This window comes from Agelaius phoeniceus, chromosome 1, assembly GCF_051311805.1.
Source record: "Agelaius phoeniceus isolate bAgePho1 chromosome 1, bAgePho1.hap1, whole genome shotgun sequence".
In the NCBI taxonomy this organism is placed as follows: Eukaryota; Metazoa; Chordata; class Aves; order Passeriformes; family Icteridae; genus Agelaius; species Agelaius phoeniceus.
This window is the reverse complement of record NC_135265.1, coordinates 124,061,177-124,069,349: the sequence shown is the minus strand read 5'-3', so window position 1 is coordinate 124,069,349 and position 8,173 is coordinate 124,061,177. Positions and strand designations below refer to the sequence as shown.

The window sequence follows — 8,173 nt, the reverse complement described above, 5'->3', positions numbered from 1 at the left end:
ATTAAAAAAAACCAACAAAACAACAAAAAACTAAAAAAATAACTAATCAAAGCTTGTTACAGAAAGGTCTAAATTGAAAATAACTTATGGCTTTGGTAAGATTTGAATATTTTGTATTTCTTTAAATACATGACTTTAGTTCATCCATTAACTAAGGTCTTCTTCCCAAAGTTACTGTGCTATATAATGTGCTTCTAAGATTAGGCTGCCTTCACTGAATTCTGAAAGTAGCTCAAGTGTTGTAAGCATTGTCTGCTCTCCTTTTCCACACAGAAGCAAAGAAACTCATAGAAAGTAATAAAAATCTCAGTGGTTTGAATCTAACCTTGACAATGGTATAGGAAGAGCATTTTTCTTTCTTGGGATATTGTCTGCTGTCTTCTTATTGGACTTGAAAGGTTCTATTAAGTAGGTCGGGATAGTTCTCAATTCTTCTGCTCTTAGGTGACATAGAAAAAGGATCTTAGAATTTAATTATAACTTCCCACTCTGGAAATTTCCTAAGAAAGTTCTTTGGTTTTTTCCTCTATCCATAAAGAGAATTTTTTGGTCACTTTGGCAAATAATGCACTTCATTACTGCAATAGGAAAAGTGTTATTATTGAGCAGTATTTTAAAGGAAGATTATAAAAAGAAAAAATCAGAAAATACAATTTTTTATCCTTTTTTTATCTTTTTTTCTGTCCACTTTCTATTTTTTCTCTTCAAATGCTACTTCCCTTTTCTAAACCTCACTAATCAAAGCACCTTCTCTTTTCTTTAGGTGTCTCAAAGAGAAATGAAGCTCATGATTCATGCCACTTAAAAATGATGCCTTCCCAGTGCTACTGCTGAGAAAAAAAAGAGAGAGTTTTGTCTACAGATTGTTGGCCAAAATAAGGTATGTAAGGATGAACAGAAGAAACACTCTAGAGTGAAGAAAGAAATAGAAATTTGCAGATGAACATGGTGTCTGACTGGCAACTACTTACCTGTGCAAGGTACAAAAGGTATTGTAAGAAAAGGAAACTCAGTCCCCACCTTTTGGGGTATATATGGCAGAAAAAGGTATATAGACACTGGAATATATAAAAGACAAAAAAATAAAAGTCTAACACTTGCCACCGTTTGAAGAGTGTGTAAGCCATTACAACTGATAAAAACCCCTTCTTGATTATCCTGCATAGATGTGAATCTATGACTGAATCTTATCTAATTTCTCCATAAGAGCACAGTTTGGTAATATTTTCTGTTTAGTGTTATTATGCTATTTTTTATTATAGTGCTTTCCAAAGTAATATCTAGGTTTTTAATGGGCAAGTTGTGGGCCAAGTCAATTCCTATTGCTTTCTATTCTTTCAGCAACACAGGTCTTCCTAACAGATCTCTTGGAGTGCTCCAATCATGTCAGTGAGACACAAAGTCAAAAGCATTTGAGTTCCTGGAACCAAAAATCTCAAAATGGAAAAGCAAACCCACAAGCTTTGCATGGTGAAACAATGAGAGGTCTCCTCCTGAGTTCTGCCCGGATCAAATTCCTCTATTACTGTAAGAGTGATATATTGCCCTCATAACTGATGCTCAATGGCTATAAATATTGATGTCTGCCCCCTTCCAATTATGACTAAACCCAAATTGCATAAGAGAAGTTTACTTTAAAACACAGTTAATATGCAGAACAGATTTCTTTCCCCTGTTAAGAAAGCCATGTGTTGTTATGGCTTGCCTTTCATTCAGGTTTTGAACTAGTTGCTAAATAACCATCATTGTTATGAAGACTTATTGTATGCTCCTAGTTTCCCACTTCCCTTCCACAGAGGCAAGGCAACTGTCACTTTTACATTCCATCTTACTGGATACCTTAGATCTCTCAAATGACACTAGAAGTCTGTGTGGAGAACCAACTCTGTGACCAGCAAAGAGCACTATTCTTACTCTAAAATATATATTGCATTAGATGTCAAATCTGTGTTTGAATCTTGCTTTAAAAATACTTAACATAATGAAGAACTCAGGATAGTTGAATTGCTAAGAGGCTTTGTGTCAAATATATCAACATAATTTTATAAGTAAGAATCTTTAAAACATTAAATTCCAAAATCCACGTACATTCAAGCTGTACTCCATTTTATTTTCCAAAATATAAGCATATGGTCCATTTAAAATTAATTAGTTGCCTACCATGGCATTTTTATTACTGAGTATGTGCACTATTTATCTTAAATATATTCCAATCATTATCATATACTAAAATCCAATAAATTTTAAATATAACACAAAATAAATATTTTACTCTGTTCCTAAATGCAGCCTGGTTACAGAATAATTACCGTTTGATAACAAATGTTTAATTTAGTATTTAGGTGTATTATAGGCCAAAGTAAAGGCATACATGGGACATGGGGCCACATTCCATGACAGAAAGGTTCCAGAGAAATGTTTGATCATTCTTTGTGATGCATAAAATATGTCACAGCTGTACTATAAAAGATATCAGCCATCAGGTAAGGCTGTCATTTGCCCTTGCTGGATTGTATTGGAAAAACACAGTGTTTCTGCCTTGTACTTGTGTGGGATTACTGCTGGAGAAAACACAACCTATTTAGTCTACATACATATTACCATTACCTTGCTCTATTTCAAAAGAAAGTAGTCATAAAATAAACATGGTGAGGAGAATAGATCTGGTTGATATTTTGTTTCAACATACACCCATTTCATAAGTTGTGAATATGCTAAGTACTGGTCTACATTAAAGCTAGGTTCTACAAAAGGATTGCATATTTCTCTGGGGACTAGTTCCTTTCATTTGATTTCTGTTATGCACACATCTTATTTTAGTTCAAAATCTAAGCCTATGTCACAAATAATATGTATAACAAAAGAACAATGGCAGTAAAAAAAGACCAAAATTTATAAACATTTACTACATTTTCTGTTAACTCACCGATTTTTTTAAAATGTATTTATTAAAGCATCCATACTATTAACCTACTCATCAAAATACATAGAAATTATAACTGCTAGAATTTTAGTAGAATTTAAAGATTTTGTGCGCCCTATGTTTGCCCATCAGGAAACACCTTTATCAAAAATTAATACCTCATTATTTATTGGGTAGAGAGGAAATTTGATACTCTACCATAGCAAAAATTGCCTGTTACAATAACCTTGGAGACTGGCCTTTGTGAACATTTATTAAATGTAGTATGGTCATATAAAATATAATATTTTAATATGGGAGATGTAGGAAGCACACCAAACTGTGCTGGGTAGACCAGTAGTTAAAGTTTATAACAGCTATTGCATCAAACAGTATCTTTACTGAGATGTAGAGATAGATGCTATTCTCTTCTTCTAGTTTAATGTATTTACAGTTTGAAGTAATGAGTTTAGTGTTGATGATTTGAGAATTTTCTCTGGGGTCTTTTGGTGTTCAAAATTACTTTAATTTACAGAATGAAACACTATCATTAGTTTAAAAAAAAGCCACAAGAAAAACAGAAATGCAAGCTAAGGAATATTATCATAAAGGTAAATTTATTCAGATTCGCATGAAATGATACACAAGCTGATGAATAACAATCACAGCTTTCAAGACCATTAGAATCAATTTTACCTGTTGTGTAAATATCTTGGGGCTTTCAAAAACTTTTCAAACTTAAACAGACGTATCTAAATCACAGTTTTAACATTAGTTGCTCAGTAAGAAAATGAAAGTCATTATTTTTTTAATTGAGTTTGAAGAAACACTTTTCAGAGAGAATTAACATACGGCACAACAGACAAAATCGATTAAGGCCCGCCATCTGGCAGAAGTCTAGAAAAGTTGCTGCCATATGTTTTGACCAAGACTGCAAAATAAACTGTTTTATACTGTCAGCACCTCCAGTTCTGTTTTATAAATTACATTTGGTTTTATTATATATATGAAAAAGATTAGGAAAGGTTTCATCTAAGACTGGCTGCTTAATTGGAAAACAGACGCTGTATAAAATTTTAAAACAGGCACAGGGTGATTTGAGCTCAGTTTGAAAGCTGTTTGACAGCTGTAAGTAACAAAAGTGCAAGGATTGCTATAAATTGTTTATTAGGCAGATCTTTAATTCTTAATAGGTTATATTTAAATCATTCTTCAAGATTCAACAATTGTAGCTTTTCTTTGACAATTACAGAAGAAAGTGTAATACAAAATTCCTAGGCAGAGGGAAAGAATGTTCATGAAATTCATAGGTAACATCAAGAAGTGGTGAAATGAAAAAAAAATGAACAAAACACTTTTTTTCTTAAAAGGATGTAGTTTCATAAAGAATAGATTTTAAAAATCAGTATATATGTATGTTTCTGTTGGAGAAATAGCATCTCAGGTTCAAATGAAATTTAGGAATGTTAATCTCTTTTGCAGCTGCTATTTTTGTTTTATGGTATTTTTACAGCTGTTTTTAATTTCTTTTAAGAAATACTAAACCTTTCAGAGTATTCCCAAGTGAAACACCATGGTACAGATAATTGGTTTCATTGCAATTCAGATTATGAACATCATTTTTCAGTTGTTACTTTCAAACTATATACACAGCTAAATCTGTAAGCCATTTTCTTTATTTCAGCTACTATCAAAAAAGGAGAAAATAGCATAAAGTATCACAAAACCTTAATGCCTTGTGAGGATTTGTGATGTTTGAAAGTGTTTACTCTCTAATGAGAAATGTTCATAGTAAATGCAAAACTATCTTCTAAGATATTTTTATATATATATATATATATATATATATATGTAAACAGATCAATTAGTCCTGGCATAAGGCATTATAAATTGACCTCTGTATGCATCACAAAATCCCTGAATCCCTGTATTCTGAAGAGGTCCATTCTGAAGAGAATATGGGTAAAGAAGAATTTTAATTCAGTTTTGAAAGAGTTTCATGACAACTGTAACTGAAGAGTTGTTAGTAAAATCTACAACATAGCCTCTGTCCTGTGCTTTGCGCACACCACATACTAGTTTGCTGTCAAAACTCTTGTAGAAAAAAAAACTACTTTTTCTCCCACCCTTTCCCTCCCCTGAGCCTCTGGAAGTACAGAGGACAAAGGGCTAAGAAACACCTGGATATTTCTTTTCATCCTTATGTTGAACATGTGGCTCCACATTGTATTTACGACATATCCTCTAAGCCCTGAAGCAAATAAGCTTTTATTTTTCTTCATGGGCTTCTATCTATGTCATTGCTGTAATATCACTGTGCTTCATAAGGAGTAATGAATTTATTCTCAGAACACTCTTATGAGATCAGGAAATACTTGAATGAATATTTACTATGACAGAACAGAGAGAGCCACTGAGAGGTATAGTGACATTTCAAGCAAAGCAGAAGCCCAGAGTACTCAATTTTAACCCATGGCATCTTTCACAAGACAACTCTCAACTTTTCCAGAGGATCTTAGCTCACTCAGGTTGATCAAAACTTGCTTTATTGTTGCCCAATGGAGATCTAACTCATACAGATCTGAACTTGTACAGTTTGATTTTGACCTGAAATTAAATGGAGAACAAAAGTCAAATACTTATGTGATCAAATAATAAAGGACCTTATCAAAACATGTGCACGCAAGGAAGTCAAGTTCATGCTGCATGTGTAACCTCAACTTTGTCATTTCCATACACCAAGTGTTTCTCTTTTTTTGCACATTTCATTTAACACTAGAGGTAGGAGGCAGTGTCGACATTAAAATATTTGTAAAGAGCACTTGACAAATGCAGACAATCAAAAATATTTTGTTGCTTGGCAAACCCACAGTGAAATTTTTACTCAATATATCCTTTATCCATACTTTTTTTTAATATCCTTATATATATTTACAAATGGTGAGACAGACAGGCTCATTCCATATATATCTATAATATAATTATATATATATATGTCTTTGAAGTCTTGCTTTCATATGCATCTTCACTTAATTAAAACAAAAGAACAAGAAGGACATTTTTAAGTTCTGCTTTACTCCCTATGGACTGTCACTCGTTTTGGAATTTCTGTGAGCTAGACACGTGCAGAGAACCACAAAGAATATAAAGCAGACATTTATGACAACAGTTACAGATTTCACCATTAATTCATGTAAACCCTTAGCCTGCTTCACACATCAACACCAATTTCACTGCAGCACTAAGAGACACAGTAAGACTGATCCCCAGGCCAAATTTCATTTCTTTAGGCAAATACTCATTGTCATCTTGGTGCCTTAGGAACCCCTCTTTTTAAAAATGGAATATACAGGAGTACATTTATCTAATCTTAACTTATAGACAGTTGAGACTTAGGACTTATTAAAAGAGGAGAAAGTGATTAGAAGAACAATTAAAAAATATATCACGCAGGAATTTCTATTTTGTAGCTAGCTATTAGGACCTTGCTTGTTTGCTTCCAGCTCAGGTCTTCATTCAAAAATAAGTTTTGCAATTGAAATTGGTAAAATAATAATTCTTCATGAGCATTCTTCATCAAATTTCTCAGGAAACCATGTTCTAAGGTAAAGTGTTGTTTTTACTGACAGCTACTTTGTATTTTTATTGATAATCTGAAAAAACATTAAATTTTTACTGGCAAAGCTTTCAGGCCATGTAAGAATTGATGAAGAAGAAAGTTATTATGAGGACACGTTAGTATTAGCAAGTGATACATATTTCTTGTGTAACTGATCTCAGACCAACAGCATACACCTTATGGCAGACACATGGACAGTTGTACATCTGGCAACAGAACTGGATGATTATACTTTGGAAATTAGTCTTAATTAGTATTAATATCTGTATTAGATATTAATATGTGTGTTAGTATTAATATCTGTGACTACCAGCACTGTTTGGTCACTATGGTGGACCTGGTCCCTGGTTATATAGACAAGGAAATAATGAGGATAATATTCAACCTTGTAGAGTCAGATATTGAAGAAGTCCTCAATTTATTAAGGTGATGAAGGTCCTGGGAGTCACCAGTTCCTAAAATAAAAGAATTGTATAAACAAGAAGGTTTTCTTACACATTCTGGGCATCTTTGACCATAATAAATTTGTAGAGCCAAAGCATTTATATAGAAAATAGAATGAGAGAAATATGGAAATTAATGTATATTTTATGAAAGAATTCATTGCATTATGTGCAAAATTAGAATAGAAAATGTGGATTTTTTGGCCAATATTTTAATACTGAAAAAAAAGTAAAAATATATTTTATTATATGGTTCAGTATTTATAGCAATTACTTCTGGATCAAAATGCTCTTTGGATATACTAAAAGTATCAGTTATAAATAGCCAAGTTGTTTTCAGGTAGAAGTTTGGTTTGTTTTTTTTCTTTCTTAAAGACAGACTCAATTTATAACTCACATTTTATAAGAAAAAAACCCCATATCCATCATTGTTATTTATAACACATACTTAATATATCTAAAGATTACAGAATGGAGACATTGTGGGCATTTGTATTTTTTCTATCTTTTCACTTTTTGCTACTAACAGGATTTGGCATATGGTTTTTCATAATTTCTTTCACACAAGCAATCAGGTGGTGTTTCTTTTGTTTTATGAATGTTTGCCAGGGGAATAAGAGACTGAACTTTACTCTCACCCCCCCAAAAAATACGAACATATAAAAGAAATGATATGAAAACCACAAAAGCTTACAGAATAACTCAAGGGGAAATCTCCTGTCTGACTGTTTTCCAATAACCTGGATTCAAAGGCATAATGTCCTTAGAACACTAAAGACTGCTCCATTCCTGAAATGACTGAATGGAAATTTATCAGGCAATATAATTATAACATAAACAAAAAACAAACAGAGCAACAGTAAGAGTAATATGAGAGAGAGAAAGAGAGAGAGACACACACACAGACAGAGAGGGAGAGATTTGGTAAATTAAATGTCAAGGTAAATGGAAGCAAGATTCAACGGAAAGTTAATTGCTGAAAGCAAATAAGATTTAGAACTTCACAATAAGATACTCAAGTGAAAGATATACATGGAAAGGGACAGGTTTCAAAGCATCACTTTCCAGATTTATTCATTTTAACTGAAGTAGGGAATGACTACTTCTCAGAGCTCATCTGTTCTATCAGGTACAATGGAAAATGTAAAGATGAAATGTAGAGAACCACCTAAGATGAGGTTTGTTCACTTCAACCCATTTTTTACTGTT

At 32.6% G+C, this 8,173-nt stretch overlaps 1 long non-coding RNA gene across 1 annotated transcript; it reads right to left on the bottom strand.

Moving 5' to 3' along the window:
• Positions 1–4,782: 4,782 nt before the first annotated feature.
• On the bottom strand, positions 4,783–7,855 carry LOC143696124 (uncharacterized). The gene is made up of 3 exons (XR_013185532.1): positions 7,659–7,855; positions 6,907–6,976; positions 4,783–5,509 (listed from the first exon to the last, which is right to left on the bottom strand). It is a non-coding gene; the product is annotated as an uncharacterized LOC143696124 (long non-coding RNA).
• Positions 7,856–8,173: the final 318 nt, after the last annotated feature.